Source organism: Eulemur rufifrons, chromosome 17, assembly GCF_041146395.1.
Source record: "Eulemur rufifrons isolate Redbay chromosome 17, OSU_ERuf_1, whole genome shotgun sequence".
NCBI classification, from domain to species: Eukaryota; Metazoa; Chordata; class Mammalia; order Primates; family Lemuridae; genus Eulemur; species Eulemur rufifrons.
In genome coordinates, this window is record NC_090999.1 from 29,637,055 (window position 1) to 29,657,125 (window position 20,071).

The window sequence follows — 20,071 nt, forward strand, 5'->3', positions numbered from 1 at the left end:
GTGAATAGGCCAAACAGTGAGACATATGTATTCTTTATTATTATGATCAGAACATAGCTTTAAATGCATTTATTGTTGATTTAGCATTCTTTTATAAGCCTTGGTTCACTGAAGGCCCACTCTTTAGTACTTTGTTTTGGTTAATTTTTTTTTACTGAGGAATAATTTTCATATAGTAAAATGCACAGATCTTAAGAATAGAGTCTGAAATTTTTATAATGTATATACCCATGAATCCATCAGTCAAATCAAGATATGGAACATATCCATCACCATAGAAAGTTTCCTTGTGTCTTTTTGCAGTCAATCCTGACCCCTCATCCTCACCAGAGGAAACTACCATTCTGATTTCTATCATCATAGATTGTTTTTCCTTGTTTCAGAACTTCACATAAATAAAATCATATAGTATGTGCTCTTTTGTGGCTGGCTTCTGCTCCCCAAAATGTTTTTGAGATTCTTCAAGTTGCAGCTGTACCAGTAGTTTGTTTCTTTTTACTGCTATGCAATATTTCTACCACCATTTTTTTAATCCATTTTCTTGCGAATAAGCATTTGTGTTGTTTTTAGTTTGGGATTATTATGACTAAAGATTCTAAGGACATTTTTGTACAAAGATTATTATTGATATATGCATTTACTGATCTTAGAAACTGCTAAATTATAAGGTAGATGATGTTTAACCTTCTTAGACATTGCCACACAGTTTTCCAAAGTGGTTGTGCCCTTTTACACTCCCAGCAACAATATATGAACATTTGAATTGCTCCATGTGTTTATCCAAACTTGCCATTGTCAGTATTAATTTTAGACATTCTCATTAGTATCTAGTGAGATTTCATGTGGTTTTGATTTGCATTTTCCTCATGATTATGTTGAGCAGCTTTTCATATGCTTATTGACCATTCATTCATGTTCTTTTGTGAAATGCATGTTCAAGTTTTTGCCCATTTTAAAAAATTGGGTTTGCCATTTTATTATTAATTTATGAGACTTCTTTGACACATATATCCATTATAAATATTTTTCCTAGTCTAGTTTGCCTTTTCATTTTACTAATGGTATTTTTTGATGAGTAGAAGTTTTAAACTTTGCTAAAAGTCAATTTATCTTTTTCTTCCCTTTTATAGTTATTTGTGTCCCGTCTAATGCATTTTTCTTAACTCCAAGGTCATAGAGATTTATCTCCTATGTTTTATAGCTTTAGCTTCTGTGTTTTATTCTTGACTCAATATCTAAATAGGCTTAGATACTGCCACCTCTGAACCCATGACCAGTGGAGAGAACAAAATAGAAAATTTCAGGTACAACCTAATGAAAAGATAACACATTGTGATATTTGGTACTTGTCCGGTAACATGTTATGTATGTGTCTATACAGAAGATTTCTTTCTCTTATATCTCATTCAAATATTAGATCATTAAATATGAAATGTCTGATTTTGAATCAAAAGTGTACTTTATTATATCTCAAACAAGAAGCAGTACAATTAATCAAAGTATCTGCCTAAACCATTGACACAGTTTTGCCATCTTAATGGTAGCTTGTTTATGCCAGCAGCAAAGAAGCCTGGAGAGAGAGTGGCAATGAAATTGCAAAAGATGTTTTCCACAGCTTGTCAAGAATTGAATATTTTCCTTGCAAGAAGTGGTCCAAAGCTTGGAAGAAGTGGTAATCAGTTGGTGCAAGGTCTGGTGAATACTTGAATGACAGAGAATTTCCAAATCCAGCTTCTGTAGTTTGAGCAGCGTTGTTTGTGTGACATGTTGTTGAGCATTGTCTTGCAAGAGGATTGGCCTGTCTCTGTTGATCAATGTCGGCTGCTTAATCACAAGTATCCTCATCATTTCATCCAGTTGGTTGCAGTAGACATCTATTGTAATGGATTGATCGGGTTTCGTGAAGCTGTAGTGAATAATACCAGTGCTGGACCACCAAACAGACACCATTAACTTTTTTTGATGAATATTTGGTTTTGGACTATGTTTCAACACTTTGTCTTTATCCAATCATTGTGCCAAATGCTTGTGATTGTCAAAAAAAATTTTTTTCATCATGTAACAATATGGTATAGAAATGGTTCACCTTTATGTCATGAAAGCAAAGAAAGGCAAGCTTCGAGACAATTTCTCTTCTGACATTCATTTAATTCATGCAGAACCCATCTATTCAGCTTCTTTACCTTGCCAATTTGTTTCAAAGGTCCAATATTGTTAGAATAGTAATGTCAAACCTTGCTGCTAATTCACACATAGGTTGAGATGGAAATCATTTGTTTCCACTACAGCTTTCAGCTCATCATTATCCACCTTGTTCTCAGGTCGCTCACATGGCTCATTTTCAAGACTAAAATCACCAGAATGAAACTTCTCAAACCATTGACATACTGTGCATTCATTAGCCACATCCTTCCCAAACACTTTGTTGATATTTCGAGCTATCTGCCCTGCATTGCTTCTACAACAGAACTCATATTTAAAAATAACACGAATTTTTGACTTATCCAAGGTTTCACAAAAATTGCTCTAAAAAGAAATTTGAAAGATAATCACAAGCTAAAACATGCATTTGAAAGACTGAGGATATAACTTCCCAATAAAAATAAAACAAGAAGTGTCAAAGTGAAATGGCAGTGATATCAACTCTCAAACTTATTACTTAAGGAAATCGGACATTTCATACTTAATAATGTAATACCTAAGTAATCAGTGAGATAGACCTATGATTCTCACAGCTAAGATTTTCTCTTCTCCATAGCATATAATGAGAGTGGCTGTCCTTATCCTCAAAATTCCTAGAGCTTTGTATTTTGATACTAAAGCTTAAATGGTCTTTCCTTTGGTCATTTCAAACTTGTATTTGAACACATTCGTCTAGCTCATGTGTGACATCTAATTGCTAATATTTGCTTTCATAGCTAGATTTGGTGTTTCTCATTTCACATTTGCAATTGTGAACTTAACCTATTATCAATTAAACAAATTTCCCTGATCTGCATAGCAGTGGAATAGCCTTAGACTGCTGCCCAGTGTACTGGCTCCTCCATCTCCTTTCTGATGTTGTCTAACATCTTTTCATTGACTCTACAAAGTGCAAATCTAATTGGACTATTATTATCTGTGTCTATTCCACTTGGATTGCTCTCAAGTCTATGTAGAAACTCACTATGCGTAGAACAAATTATTTTCTTTTCTGAGACTTGCCCTCTAACCACAATAGGTATCCTATGCTACAATCTTCCAAATAACTAGCAAACAAACCAATTACTCTGCGCTTTTCGCATTCCAGAGTTTCCCAAAAGGATGAGCTTATTGTTATATCCAGAAAAAAATATTTCTCAACTGACATATGCCTTCAGGCATGTCTTAGGTTTCATTTAGGTCTTTAAAAAATACATGGATAGCTTCAGTTAACCTTTCTCTTTGACTTCTACTCAGATCACTGTACATTGACAGTCATTATTTGCTTCTATGCACTATGCATTCAAATGTCAATAAATTATTAGATAGCTTGGTACTTGTCTGTATGCAATTAATAAATCTTTTCGTGCATGTAAGACTTTCTTAAAATAACATAATTTTTAAATGATGAAACAATAAATGTTCATCATATACAACGTGGAAAATAAAAAAGAGAAAATTAAAAATAAACATAATCCTACCCACTATCTGGAGATAACCATTGTGACTTTTTTTTTGCAATTTCTTAAATATTTATTCTGTAGGGTATTTACATTTATCCTAGAAGACTGGGGGATGGGTAAAATGGGGAAGAATTCCAGAATGAGGAAATAGGATAAGCATATAAGAATAAAAACTTAGAATGTAATTAAAATACCCTTTTTTCTAAATTCACTTGAAGATTATAGTGTATAAATGAAAGCAAGAGGTGATAAATTGTGCCAGGTTGATTAGAGACATAATGGGGGGCGTTGGGGTAACAAGCAAGGGACCCCAGACTTTACATGATAGGATTTGGGGAACCAAGCTAATAGAAGAATTTGAATGAAAGATGATGAGATAATCATAGAATTGAAGGAGCGCAGAGACTAGAGTCAATGAGACAAGAAACAGAATGATTACAATTTCCCAGCAGGTAAGTACTTAGGATTGTTGAAGTGGGAGAATAATTAGGAGGGAAGATACCAGAGTTATTTCAGATTACCAACGCAGAGGAAAGGAAATAACACTAAGGATTTGAATGTGATGGTTCAGGTAGCAGATAAAAGAAGCCTGGGAAAACAGGAATGTCTAGGACGAGAACATTTAGTTTAGAAAGTGTGCTGGAGGCAGTATTTGGACTTGGCAGATGTGGCCTAAATTCCAACTTCATCACTTATCAGGTGCTTGACATTGAATACATCGTACAACCTCACTGAGTCTTTCTGAACTTACTTTCCCGTATGTCAAAATGATTTTATATTAAATAGTATCTACCCCAAAGAATTGTTCTGAGAATTCTGATTTAGAATATATGAAAATACTCAGTATTTTGGGGTTTGAAGTGCAGTGGGATATTAGTTTAACAGAGAGTTTCCAATTTATTATTGGCATTTTATAAGCTTATGCAATTATAGGCAGTTCATTGAGTTGTTACTGTCCCACAGTTAAATTATTTCACTCTGTTTGGCATTGAATTTCTCCCAACTTTGCTTTTGTAATAAAATTAAAATGAACATCTTTGCATACATAGCATTTTCATTTAGTTAATATAACCCATCACTTTTCCCCAATACTTACTAGAGGGGAAAATACCCAAATATGGCAAATATCTGGTCAAATTTATGGGATTTTGTTCCCTGAAACACTAACATTTGATTTCCCTACACATTCTAGAATTGTGCGTAGGCTCTGACTGTACTAAGATGAAGAGCTGAAATCCTAAAATGTTCATCTTCCAACTTTTTCCAGCCTGTAGTCTGTCTTTGGATCAGCAATAATTGCCTGGACAGCTATAATGCTTTCATTAATTTTTGTTTGTGTTCTGTGTTCTTTATGCAATGATGGAAGAAACGCGTCTCCTGTGTCAAAATCTAAATGTGCTTGTCTAAACTTAACTACATCTGATGTAAACACTCCTGATCTAAAATTCAAATTGCATTAGGAATTTCTGTGTAATCATTGAGACAACAAAACTGAAGTTTAGCCAAAACCATTAAACCAGCTTCAAAATCAGGAGTATTTACATTAAAATGTATTTTTAAGCTGCATTGTCAACACTTTTTTGGTATTGTCACGCACCAAAAATTTGTTTTAGAACTTGTCCAGTCACTGTTGTACATGGATTTTAAATTGCCTCAATTTTAATCTTGTAGTGTCTGATATTCTGGTATTTAAGACAAACAATACAATTTCTAGTTTCTGTTTCATGTTTGCAGTTGAATTCAGCAGGGTTCTGACATATATAGAATGCTTCACAAGGTTATGTGACATCTTTATGCTGGGCCATATCAGTTCCCTCTCTATTGTTTCACTTTAATACAAATGCTGCCAAAGCCAGAGCCTGTCGACTTGATTTTTAAAACACTTCAATAGCATGAGCCTAATCTACTTCTAACTTTCTGCATCATGTTATGCTCTATGGAGTAAGTTCTTACTTGGTTAACTGTAATAAAATTAATATCACATTTATTAAGAAGTTAGTATTTTGTCAGGCACTCTACTAAGTACTTTATTCATATTATCTCCATAAGAACCTTATAAAGTTAAACTATTATCCCTGTGTTAAAATTGAAAAAACTGAGGCATCAAAAATTCAATGAGTTTGCTCAAGATCATCTATTTAGTAGATTGCATGGCTCAGACTAGAACCCAGTCTGGTTTTAAACCCGTTTGAATAACAATCTTATGGTGTTGCTTATTATATACCATATTAGTAGAGCACTAAATTGTCTTCCAATAATTGGCAAAAACTTAAAATTTCCTATAGAAGTCTACTGCTCCTAGCAAACATTTTCATGGCCAAAAGCTAAGCAATAACACAACTTTGAGGACATTTATAACATTCAGTTTCTCAGAATATGTCTTAATTGCTTTAAGTTTGAACACTGGATTTAATTAAACACACACATGTACACACACACCTCACAATATTTTTAATCTTTGCCTAGTAAAACTGAGTACATATTAATTTCAAATTACATATTATCCCAAGTTTTATTACAATGTAAAACAGTTACCAAAGTGTGATATTATTCAAAAAATATTTGGTGTTATTTTATCAACATGTTTACTTTATTAACTGTTTACTTTCAGACCTCACAATAAAGCTGTTCAAAATCCATCTCTAGAGAACCTTCTAACTGACTCATTATCTATTACTTAAATTTATAGTTTTCACCCATCTGTTAATATTTTCATTTTTCACAGCCTTAGAAATTTTAATTAGAATATAACTGCTTTGCAGATGGTTTCATCATTACAGTGTTCCCTCCATACACTACTGTAATTTAGGATCTGTCAGGTCCCCTTCTAATTTCAGTATTATAACCCACCAGGTTAACCATGTCCAATTTCTGAGACACTGAAGTTTATAGGAATTTATTTTGTTTTATATCTATGATGATTTGCAGGTGTACTTTGCAATATTGCTTTCCTGAATTAAAAGAAATTTTACTTATTTTTAAAGATCAGCTTTGAGATTAGCAACTAGATATCAAAATTATTCTAAAAGCATACTTAAAACATCCTTGTTTCTGTACAGCAGATTTGACTATACTCACTTTTAAAGTCATCAAACAGTGTCACAAAAGACTAACCCAATTTAGATCAATTCTGTTAAAAATTAGGTATTCACTTTTGGCAAATATCTCTAAAATTAGTTCACTGCATACATTATATGGCTATACGGATTTCAATAGATTTTTGTTTAAAGCATTTACTATTCTCCAAATTCAGAGAGAAAACCCCAAGCCTGTTAAGGTTTTTCAATGCAATTTTGAAGTCTTTTATTAATCTCTTTGTTGTATTCTCAAAATCAACTGTTTCAAGTGTTTCTTTCCTCTCCAGTCGTCTTAGATTTGTATAAGTAGATGCTAGAAGACTTATATTACAAATAGATAATCTTTTCATGACAACTCTTAGTTTTATAGTTGAGTATATTAAGATAGTCTGAAAATCTTGAAGAGATAAAGTTTAGCTACTTCTCTAACACTCCCTTCCATGTATAATGAAAGAAAGTTTTAGATAAAAAACTGCAATATGTACATTTATTAAACTAACAATTATTAGTAAGCAAGCAAAAAATAGTTTATACAACATGTTTCATAAACTTGATGCAGTTTTAGCTTTTTATTCTTTCTGGAGCTCTACTATCTTTGTAGAGTATTTTCTGTCTTGCATGAAAGATCATTTTAGGAATACACAACATTTCAGAAGGAATCTGCTGCTCTGACAGTAAGCATTAGGTCAACACATATCCTACTGAATGAATGACTGGATAAAGGGATATTTAGAGATTAAATCTCAAACATCATCGTTAAGGGGAAAGCTGACAGACTTTGTTGGATTCTTATATTCTGTTCATAGAAGTGTAGGAGATTGTTTCTAAAATAGTTTAAGCCAATTCACTTTACTTGAATAGCTTCTGATTTAACCTAGTGAAAGCTATTATCTAACAGTTATCCCACTAATAAGAAAGCCATTAATTTTACCAATAGAACATAGTTTTGACATGTGATATTCAAATTAACAAAGCTTATTTACCTCAAGTGAGATGTGAATAAGAGAATGTGGATTATTATCAAGCACGATGTGAATAAGATATATATATATATATATATATATATATATATATAAAAAATATGTGTATCACACTATATGGTCTATGGGGAGATATTTATGTAAATCACAGATATCACAAAAGCTTGGATTAGGAGGAAGCAAATAAAATTGGAGGTATGTGTTCAAAATTCCTTTCTTCAAATTCCATATGAGGCTTTAAATTTAATTAACAATGTCTCACATTTTAAAAATGTCATCATTGTCCCATATGAAATATGAATAAAACTTTATTTATAGAGAAGGCCATCTACCTTTCAATTTTCCATTCTCACAGTACCACTATCAGGGCACTTTTGCTCTCACTGCCAGAACTCATTTGTGGTTCTTACTTGTCGAGGTCACAGAGGTCGGGTATTCCCAAAATGAGGGATTGGGAGTGTGAAGTTCTATTGGAGAGAAATCCTGCAAAAGGAAAAGAATGAAAACAAGATGGCAATCTGATAGCCCAGTGAGGAGCTCTGGAGTAAAGATGGCCTATTAGAGAAGTCAAGACAGGGTAAAAGCAGCCTTGTACCATGGCTGGTTCATTGGCTGGGGCTACCCCAAGCAGACTGTGCCCTCATCAACCACTACCTTGTTCGGTCATTGACCAGGAACTGTTCTGAGATTAGCGTAATCTGGGTAAGAGAATGAGGTGGACTCTGACAAAGCTAACAACTGGAGGCTATCAGTGTATCCTACTCTTCACGCTGGGCAGCAAGTCATCCCTTCTTGAAGAAGGTTCTGAGTGGTGTGTGTCTGTGTCTACCACAGTGCAGGCTTTGTTCTGTGCTAATCCACTTCTCCTTACTTGTTTGGGGAGGAGCTTCTACAGGACTCTGGTGGGCCTCTCATACTGAGAGTAAATGATATGGTTTGGATGTTTGTCCCTTTCAAATCTCATGCTGAAATTGATCCCCACTGTTGGTGGTAGGCCCTGGTGGGAGGTGCTTGGGTCATGGGAGCAGATCCCTCATGAAAATTGGTGTCCTCTCTGTGATAATGAGTTCCTGCTCTACTAGTTCTCTATTAGTTCACAGGAGAGTGGGTTGTTTTAAAGGAGTGTCACACCTCCTCCCCTCCCTTGTTCCTTCTCTCGCCATGTGATGAGCCTTCTCACCCTTTGTCTTTCGCTTTGACTAGAAGCTTCCTGAAGCCCTCACCAGAGGCAGATGTTTCTTGCACAGCCTGCAGAACTATGAGATGAATAAACTTCTTTTCTTTATAAATTACCCAGTCACAGGTATTTCTTTATAGCAATGCAAAATGGACTAACACAGTAATCTTAGAAGAGAGAGGTTAGTGCTATATTGGTAATAGGTGCTTATTCTTGTGAGAATGAACTAACCCTTCTAAGAAGAGACCAAATGTACTAATAGTTTATTTGCCACCAAGTGGCTGGTAGAACTCCTCAAGAAATAGTGACATACCAAAGGTGTACGTTGGTCTCTGTTGCTAGACAGTTGGATATTTAGAGGTGGCAGAAGCTAAATCAACCCTGGTAAGTGGGAGTCATAGTCTTTGGGCACATAAATAGCCTTCCTCTCTACCACTGTGACCAGCTGGTTCATGTGCTCATTGTATCCATATTGAGGTGGTTGCTGATTAAGGCTGGCTAACACCAATTGGCCAAGATATTTTGTCTACTTGGGTGTTTAGTGCCTATTCTGTGGTGAGTGGTTTCTGGTTGGCATTGTTGTGTGATACAAAGATCTTTCCCCCGTGTACCCCTCCCCTGATGTGCAGCCACATGCCTCTCTTCCATACTTTCTTGCCTCTCATCTTCCCATATTTTTCTTTCTAGGCTCCCAGCCAGCTGACTAGGTCATTTGCTGCTGCCCATGTGTTTATGTATATTCTAACCATGCTCTGTCCAATAAGGTAGCCACTAATTACATAAGGCTACTGAGCACTTGAATGTGACTGTCCAAATTGAGATGTATTATAAATGCAAAATATAAACTAGACATAGAAAACTTAGCATGAAAAAAGTAAAATATCTCATTAATTTTTTAATATTCCTTATATGTTAAATGATAATATTTTGGGTATAGTAGGTTGAATAAATACTTTTTTAAAGTGGTTACTAGAAAATTAAAACTTACATACAGGGCTTGTACTTGTGGCTCATGTGATATATTTTATTAGACAGCTCTGTTCTATTCATACAAAATAGATGACCGGGTTCACCACCCTTGCCACTGTCTTTAAAGACCACTTCTGAGAGTGGGGTTATGATACAGCTTCTAACAATTTTTTATTTTTATCCCCTTACTGGCCATATCCATTCATAATCTGCACTCAGACCTTTTCAAGATCCTTGTGGTGATTGTACAGAATTCCCCATTTATTCATCATTGTGCACTAAGACAGAGGCATTGATGCAACTGTGATGGACAATATGTGAGTCTGCATTACCTGCTGTGGCAGCTCACTGTGCTCTCTTGGCCTGCTCATGCTTGGTACTGGGTGTACCATTTTCATATTGTGACAGATTGTGCTAGGCCTGCCTGAATTTATGATTTGGTAGGTCCAACAGGATAGTTGCAGATACATGGTCACTTGGTGTCCATATGTTCTAGCATTCCATTGTTACCAGGGCCCAGTAGCATGCCAGAGGCTATTTTTCTAATAATGTGTAACACTTCACTGCAGATGTCATGGCCTTGATCCAAAACCCCAGGAGACTGCTTTGTGATTCTCTCACTGGGGCTTACCACAAAATCCACACTGTGTTTTTTCCACTACTGATATCTCCAGTACCACAGGATCTGCTGGATAGTATGGTCCAAGTGACTTCTTTCATTGTAATCTAGACCTTCAGCACAGGTTTTTCCTGCTACAGGCTCCACTCAAACTAGTAGTCTTCCATGACAATCATATACGGACTGGAATAGTATTTCTCAGTGTGGAATGTATTGCCTCCAGAACACAAAAGAGGCCTTCCAGGCATTGTAACTCCTTCTTCATGATAGAAAATGCAAGATGAAGCAATTTTGTTTTTTACTTTGGAGGGGATATTCTGGTACCACTGACCAGTAGACCCCTAAACATTTTATTGAAGTGACAGAGACCTAAATCTTCATAGGGTTTATTGCTACAATCTATAATACCTGTGTCTTACCAAGGTCTCCAGCATGCTAATGACCTTTTGCTTGTCTTGATGGATCAGTATGATGTATTTGATGTAATGGATCAATATGCTGTTTTGTGAGACGTCTACGGGGTCCAAATCTCTTTAGATAAACTTGTGACAAAGAACAATATAGGCCAAACTGCAAATTAAGATTCTTGTATATTACCTATGTATACAAACTATTTCTAATCCTCTTTCCTGATTTTGATGGAAAGATGCATTCATTATATCTGGGGACACATGCCATGTACCTGAGGCCATATTAATCTGCTGTAGCAATGTTACTGTGTGTGCTTGGCAGTTGTAATCAGGGATAACTTCTACTTGATTGCACTTGTGGTAAGTAGTACAAAGTCACTTTCTATTATCCATCTAGTTTCAGCCGGGCAGTTTCAGCAGGGTGCAGACATGTGAATTAAATGGGAATATGACTGTTACCCTGAATCTTTTAGATTTTTAAAGGTGGCACAAATCTCTGCCATCTTCCCAGGATGTGGTATTGCTTTTGATTTACTCTTTAGCTTCAAGTGTGTGAGTGGACAATTTCACTTAGCCTCATACACAATAATAACTCATCCCAAAGGCTAAGAGCCCAATGTGTCCTTATATACCAATAAAAACTATATATTAGGGGATTGGAGAGGAATGACCCCTGAGTGAGTCTATGGACCCAATCGACTCACTGTATATCAGACTTTGGCCGAGATCCCATTTATTATCTAGCTCCCAATGCCCCTACTCTACCAGAGGCATTATAGTGTTATTTTTGGTCTCCAAGTATCAATATCACCTTGAACTCTGTGTCAAAAGTCTTCTAAATATTGGGATATTCCTTTTGACTCTGTGTACAATCACATAAATAATGGCTACAGGTCCCCTTAAGGAAGAACCAGGAAAATTATTATGATAGTATTTATATTTACTTGCCTTGGTGCTATAGGGCCCTTTACCCTAGGGACCTAGAAATTTTTTAGTCAAAAGATCCTAGACTTAAAAACTAGCTCAGGTCTAGATATGGGACAAGGGCTTATAAATTTTTATTGGGGCAACTGCTCATCCATTCATGATTTCTTTGGATTATATGGGTAGTTCCTTTGTTGGCTTTCCATCTATTTTGCCCTTGGCTACTGTGTTCTATTAATAATTTCCTATTACTCTCTATAGGTGGGGCCTACTTAGCTGCCATGCAGAAGTGTTGATCCTTACCATAATTACAACCCACAGGCATCTGGTGATTAAGGACAACACCTAACTACTATTATTTCAGGGTTGTATTAGTCCCATGACTATCAGCGAGCCAAATTCCAGACACACTTGCCTACCATAAGCCCTGGTCTGTGGAGGAGAGCCATCAATGAACTTCTTAGTGATGCTGGTTCCCCTCTCATCAGCAAATTCATGGTGGCCTTGGTGAATGATGTGATCTCTGAATTACAGTCCCTCCTGTGGAGTGTAATCCTCTGGTTGGTCTTCGGCCTTATGTGATGTGTCCACTCCAGAATGCCCACTTCTCTGAGCTTTTTATTGTCTGCCACAATAATTCTGGCATTTAAACTTCTCTGACATGAACTATTTCTTTTAACAGACTAGGAAACACCCTAGCAGAGAGTTTGCACCAACCCCTGGGGTTCTTATTAGGGTGTTTCATCCTCTAATGCAAGAGAGAGCTACCAAGATCATAAATTGTTCCTTATATAGTCTAATATCATGACCCCTTTAATTTGGTATTTTCAGAATACAGTCCCATGGAACATGCTTGCTAGGGCTTGCATCTGCTTTGGAACATAGTCTTTTCTTCCCTCATCAGATCCTGGCACTTGCCTATGTGTATTCTATTATGCTCTTACTTAACTTTGATTATGGGCCTGGTAGCCAGACGAGATAGGAGCCTTTAGAGAAGTATATTTTGCCTTGTGAGGGAATGTATTCTGAATTGTCTTCTTACATGGGGCAAAAGTTAGCTCTTAATGGGTATTGGTAGTCTAATTGTGCGGGTCATGAATGTTTAGAGAAGTCTTGGGAGTCAATTCTTTGGGGACAACCACCCAAACTTTCCCAAGTGTCAGATTCTCAGGCCTGTTTTGATTAAAAATTCAGCAATCTTTGGAGCTCAGCCACTTTTATTCTCAAATCCTGGACTTGATTTTCAGTTTTTTCTGCTTGCATACTTCATGAGATGAGGGCTTCTTTGCAAGTATCGGAAAATTTGTCTATCGTCTTTTTATTGCTGTCAAGTTTTTAAAATTCTAATATACTTGTATCTATTATTTAGTTCATATATTTCTAACTACTAGTTATGGCACCTTGATACTGAATTCCCCACCATAGGCAGGCCATCCCAGCTCAACATCAATAAAAATTCTAAGAGGTGGATGGCTATCCTGTGCGAGGGGTCAATTGAGCATGACCTACCATTGGAGATAAGATTCTCACTATTGTCTGCAATGAGTGATCAAATCCACAAATTCCATTTTACCACATGATGTTTTGGATTATTCTTGGTGCCAATTGTCACAGTTTGGGTTCTCTCAGAAGCAGACTCTGTAATGGAGTTAGAAATAGGAAAACAATTTATTGAGGAGTAACACTTGTGAAAGGAAAAGAGAGAAAGTAGCATTAGGCAAGGACACCACCAGTTGTAATACCCCCCTGAGAAAGTATCCACCACTCCGAAGTTTTCAATTTTGATTAAGACTACTTTATTTTTTCTTTTGTTACTTGTGCTTTTTCTGCTATATCTAAGATGATATTTTCTAACCCAAGGTCATAAATATTTACTCATATGTTCTCTTCAGACAGTTTTTGGTGTTGAGAAGCATCAGATAAAGAAAACTTTTTTTCAATATATTTTCTAAGTGGTGCAAGACTAGATCTGTCACACATGTCAAAATAAACCTTAAACTATTATTTTGCTTTTGATACAATTCAAGTTACTAGCTCATTTTCTGAAGTTGTTATATGAATTATTAATGTATTTAGTAATAACGATGGTAAGAATTTCAGATATCCAAGAGAATTTTGTTATTTAATATATTTCTTGCATAACTCATTTTTATTTTTTTCCAGAAATAGAAAGCTATGAAAAATATCAGTAAGAAAATGCCAGTTGTCCTGGAACCCACTCTAAGAGTATACATATGTAAAAGTGCCACAGTTTATGAAAATAGAAAGTTTAGTCAATTTGCTTCTGTTGGATCTCATCAAAACACTTTCTCCCTGTTGAAGCATTTGGACATAGAGGGCACATACTTTCATTTAAAATGTGTTTGAATGTACTTTGACTACAACTCACTGAAAAGTCAAAATTTAAACCACATGTTAACAAATAGAAATACAGATCACAGAGCAGATATTCCTCATAAATCAAAATTTGTTGGACATTTTACACCTTCTTTCTATTTGTTTGCTAAACAGGTCTTATGACTCCAAATTTGTTCTAATTGATTAATGTATTTTGTCAGATGAAATGACCCAAGGAAAATATAATATGTTTTGTGAACTAGGTGATGATGCTAGACCTATAATTCTTGTTGTTTCAGGGTTGTTTTTGTCTTTTGGGAAAATCCTAATTTTTTTTTCAGAGTTAAAATTACATAATTCTGATTACTGTCACCACTTCTATTCAACATAGTACTGGAAGTCCTAGTCAGAGCAATCAGGCAAGAGAAAGAAAGAGCATCCAGATTGGATAAGAGAAGGTCAAACTACCCAAGTTCACTGATGATATGATTGTATATCTAGAAAATCCTAAAGACTTCTCCAAAAGACTCTGAGAATTGATACATAAATTCAGTAAAGTCGCAGGCTACAAAGTTAATATACACAAATCAGTAGCATTTCTATGTACCAATAACAGTCAAGCTGAGAGTCAAATCAAGGACCCAATACCATTTACAATAGCTGCAAAAAAAAAAAAATCTAGAAATATACATAACTAAGAAGGTGAAAGATCTCTACAAGAACTACAAAATACTGATGAAAGAAATCATATATAACAGAAATGGAAAAATGTCCCATGCTAATGGATTGGAAGAGTCAACATTGTTGAATTGTCCATACTGCCTAAAGTGATTTACAGATTCAATGCAATTCCCATCAAAATACCAATGTCATTTTTCACAGAACTAGAAAAACAATTCTAAATTTCATATGGGATAACAAAAGAGCCTGAATAGCCAAAGTCATCCTAAGCAAAAACAACAAATTTGGAGGCATCACATTATCTGATTTCAAATTATACTATAAGACTATAGTAACCAAGACAGCATGGTAAAGGTAGATACATAGATCAATGGAACAGAATAGAGAACCCAGAAATAAAACCATATATTACAATCAACTGTTTTTTGACAAAGCAGACAAAAATAAACACTGGGGAAAGGATGCTCTATTCAGTAAATAGTGCTGGGAAAATTGGAGAGCCATATGCACAAGAATGAAATTAGATCCCTATCTCTCACCATATACAAAAATTAATTCGAGATGGATAAAAGACTTCCATGTAAGGCATCAAGCCATAAATATTCTAGAAGAAAATGTAGGAAAAACTCTTCTGGATATTGACCCAGGCAAGGAATTTATGACTAAGACCCCCAAAACAAATACAGCAACAACAAAAATTTAAAAAATGAGACTTAATTAAACTAAAAAGTTTATGCACAGCAAAGGAAACAATGAACAAAGTAAATAGACAATCTACAGAATGGGAGAAAATATTCTCAAACTATACATCCTGCAAAGGATGAATATCCAGAATTTACAAAGAATTCAAAGAAATCAGCAAGAAAAAAACAAATAATCCCGTCAAAAATTGGGCAAAAGACATGAACAGATTGTTTTCAAAAGAAGATATACAAATGGCCAACAAATATATGAAAAATTGCTCAACATCACTGATCACCGGGGAAATGCAAATTAAAACCATAATGAGATACCACCTTACCCCTGTCAGAATAGACATTATTAAAAAGAAAAAAACCAATAGCTATTGGCATGGATCCTGTGAGAAAAGAATGCTTTTACAGTATTGGTGGGAATGTAAATTAGGACAACTTTTATGGAAAACAGTATGGAGATTCCTCAAAAGTTGACCTACCATTCCCTCTTGTAATTAGCAACTTAAATTGATCAGTTGCTATTCATATGACCTTGAAGAAGATATCTAAATTCTCTGAGCCTCAGTTTCCTCATCAATAAAATTGGGAAAGTTCTACCCACCTGACATGATTAAATGTGAGAAAATATGTAAAATAGAGACTGAAAGTTCATCTCTTCTCTCCTTTCATTTAAGCAAAACAAAAAGGTATTGGTGAAATAAGCCTTGTTTAAAAACATTAGAATTTTTTTCACATTAAAACTTCCATAGTTTAGCAATTAAATCCTATCTTTGATAGATCCAATTAACAATATGTGTGTGTATATGTATGTATTTCTGATTTAATAGTAGCATAATTTGTTGTCTTCTTCTAGAGAGTTAGGGTAGGTAAATGATCAAGAAAATCATATGGTTATGCATATTCTGTAGATGATTCCAAAGGTAGAGTTTCAAAAATGTTTTGAGGAACTGAAGCATCACTAGAATCTGTGTCCACGTGAAGATTTTTTCATTCTTTATTTCTTCAATAAATAGTAATTGAATATTTACTGGGTAATAAGTCAAAGACTACGTGGTAAAGAAACCAAACATGTTCCTTGCTTTAATGGAATTTATTCTAATAGTGAGAGAGATATTAACCAAACAATCACACAATTAAACATAACATTACAACTGTGAGAAGTGCCATGAATGACAGATATATACATGGTGATGTTTTGAATGGGTGAGAGAAGAATTTGAACTAGTTTAGAAGGTGAGGAGAGTGAGGAGGTGATGACTGAGCTGACAAGTGACAACTCAGTGGGAGTTATTTAGATGAATAGAAGTGGAAATGGAATTTCGGCAGGGAAACAGCAGGCACAAAGTCCTTAATGTGAAAGTCCATACAACACATAAATGAGACCTAAAATATACTAGTTTAGCTGGAATAGAGAGAGAAAGGAAAAGATGATGAAGCTTTAGAGATCATCATCCCCATGAGACATGATAGGAATATTTATTCTTATTATAAATGCAATGGAGAGCCATTGAAATAATTCAAGCAGGGGTAGGTAGAGTTGTACATGGGGTAGATGAAAATGAAATCATCATTTTTTACAGGTCACTCTGGGTGGGCAATATAGATTTATTTAAACCACTAAGCTGTCTATTTCAGCAGAGCAGGGGTGGAGGTATCAGGGAATATAAATTTGGTCAGGGGTGATGGAGATGGAGAAATATTCAGAGGATATTAATAAAATAATCAGATCTTGGTGATGAGTGGGGTGAAAGGTAGTAAGGAATAAGAATTACTTTTAGATTTTTGAATGGAATAACATTGATTTGATATATGATTTGTCTGTCATCTTTATTTAAAGCTAGTCTGATTTCTTGAGTTATATCTTATACTATGGAGAAATTTATTAATTTGTCAGATCATGAAATTGCTGTATTAATAATGTTTTTGACATTTGTTATTTAGATAATATATTGCTATATTTTTCATTCCAGATTATTTATTGCCAGGTTCTGCCAGTATCAATCTATTGGAATTTGGCAGAACTAGATAACTGCTAAAGCTATTTTATTTCTCATATTTTGTACAATTGTTGCTGTTTGGAAATATACTCTGCAAAACTGAAAGTTGTTTACCTTTACTATGAAGTTAATTAAAAAATTAAGCATAATTACAAAAGCAAACATCTTCATGATGGCAGTACTTTTCTAGAAGCAGTAAAAAAGCACATCAATTGCAAAAATGTTTATGTCATTTCTTATGCACAATTAATGATTTTATAATTTTAAGAGATTTTTCAGAACACAGTCCAAGAGCATTTGCTATGGTCTCTGTTAGCTCAGTGCTGCTTTCACAATAAAAAACAAAAGCTGATCTGGTGATGAAATTAAGCAGCAGCATATGGTATTCTGGAAAGAAAATCCTGATAGGAAAAGTAAAACTTTAATGAAATGATTTGAATTTTTAGTTGTTATAAATATACTCAACTAATCGGAACTGGATATATTGGTTATTGGCATTTTCTGATTCATTGATGAAGAAAAAATGTTTTTTAAACATTTGGTACTGTAAATCTTATTAATATTATATATAAAGATTCATTTTCTTCTCTTAATAAACAAAGCACAATGATCATAAACTAAATTTTTCTTGATCCAAGAGAGTCCAGGGTCATTGCTGAATGATCAGTTGTCATTATATATTGTCATATTATTGTGGATGTGGAAGTCATAAAGGCTAGATTTAACATGTATTAACTTCAGGCCATACACTAAAAGTATGTTAAAATACAAAGCACAGATCAGTTTGTTTTCTTTATGCATGTCTCCCTGACTTTAATAGAGAAGACAAAAAAAATGTGGCTACTTGAAGATTCTGTTTGTTAAATGAGGCTTTTCTTATATCTAATCTTAGACATGAAGAATCCCAATGCAGAGATCTAGCAACTCTCAATTGCTATAACATTTACAACAAGAAAAATATTGATTCCATATTTTCATTTTTAGATTGAGATTTGTTATAATAATTTTGTTGAGATATGGCTCCAGATAGTTATGGTCAATGAACACTAGTTTAGAGCCCATCTCTAAAAATATTGAAATATTTGTTTATTTAAGTTGATACTGAGCCCAGTTCAGCTACTCTAAATCTAGTCAAATCACATACTTTTTAAAAAATATCTTTATTTTGAATGTCTGTCTCTACAGTTCTTTAAAATTAAAAGGATCCTCCATGTTTGCTATAGCAGATGTTGCCCTTCCACACTGTTTTAAAGATGGCTCATAGACAACAATAGTTTTATCTTTTAAACATCTTCAAATAGATATTAGAAATGAAGGCTTACTTTTTCATAGATATGAATTAATTCATGGATTCAAAATTTCTTAACTTATCCAATCAGTTAGCTACATATTCAACAAATATTTATTGAGTGCTTACCATGTACCAAGCATTGTTCTAGGTTAGTTGTGATCTATCATGCTTAAATATTACATTTTAATGTTAAATATTTGTTTAATATAATTAATATATGCTATTTATATATTATATATTTATTAAATATTTAAAACTACCTGCTATACAGTATTTTCTTATATTCACAAATATAAATATTTATACCCATGTATATCCAATATAACTAATATAGTAAATGTATATTAATGAAATGTAGATTTTTATCTATATAAATAGTACTTACATGCACTTCTCTAGCAGTAGAAAAACGGACTTTTTGGCTATGCAACTCAGGTTTCATGAATTTCTTCTGTTGTCATAAAGTATTTTATTTTTCTTATCCCTACTTCAAATGAAATCATGTCAAGATTAGAGGTATAGGTTGAACATATTAGAAGTTGGGGGCTTGAAAAGGGAAGGTAAAAAATACAAGAGTTAAGACTGTAAGTTCTGGGGAAAACTATTTATGTTTGTTTTAGGGGCTCTCAGTATCAAGGTTCAATGTAGGAAACAATGCTATATTGGGAAAATTTCCTTTATATAATACATAGGTAATTAAGGATAATTCTATCAAGCACCAAGCAAATATCTTACTATTCTAACACACTATAGCTCCTGAAATATGCTATAGGATTAAAAGGACAAGAATGGAAAAACAAATACCACACGTACTCACCATTAAATTGGTACTAACTGATCAAAACTAATATGCACATATGGGAAGTAACATTCATAGGGTGTTTGTCAGGTGGGAGGGGGAGGAGGGGATGGGTAAATTCACATCTAACAGATGCGGTGTGTGCTGTCTCGGGGATGGGCACACTTGTCAGGCAGTGCAATTTATGTAAGCAAAGTGCTTGTACCCCTGCAATATTCTGACATAAAAAAATAAAAAAAAATACATAATAAAAAAGAAATTTCTAAGTGAACTTAGAACACTTCTAAAAATTTAGTAGTCTAGAATGAATTACAAATTAGCTTGTCAATGTTTCATATATGATTACACATTCAACTATTCTGAAAGAGTAAATAGTTTTCTCTTATGAAAATACTTAATGACACCACATTTGATTATTTCTCTTTAAATAAACCTGATTTTTACAGAGGCAGTCCATGTCTAGAAAATAGA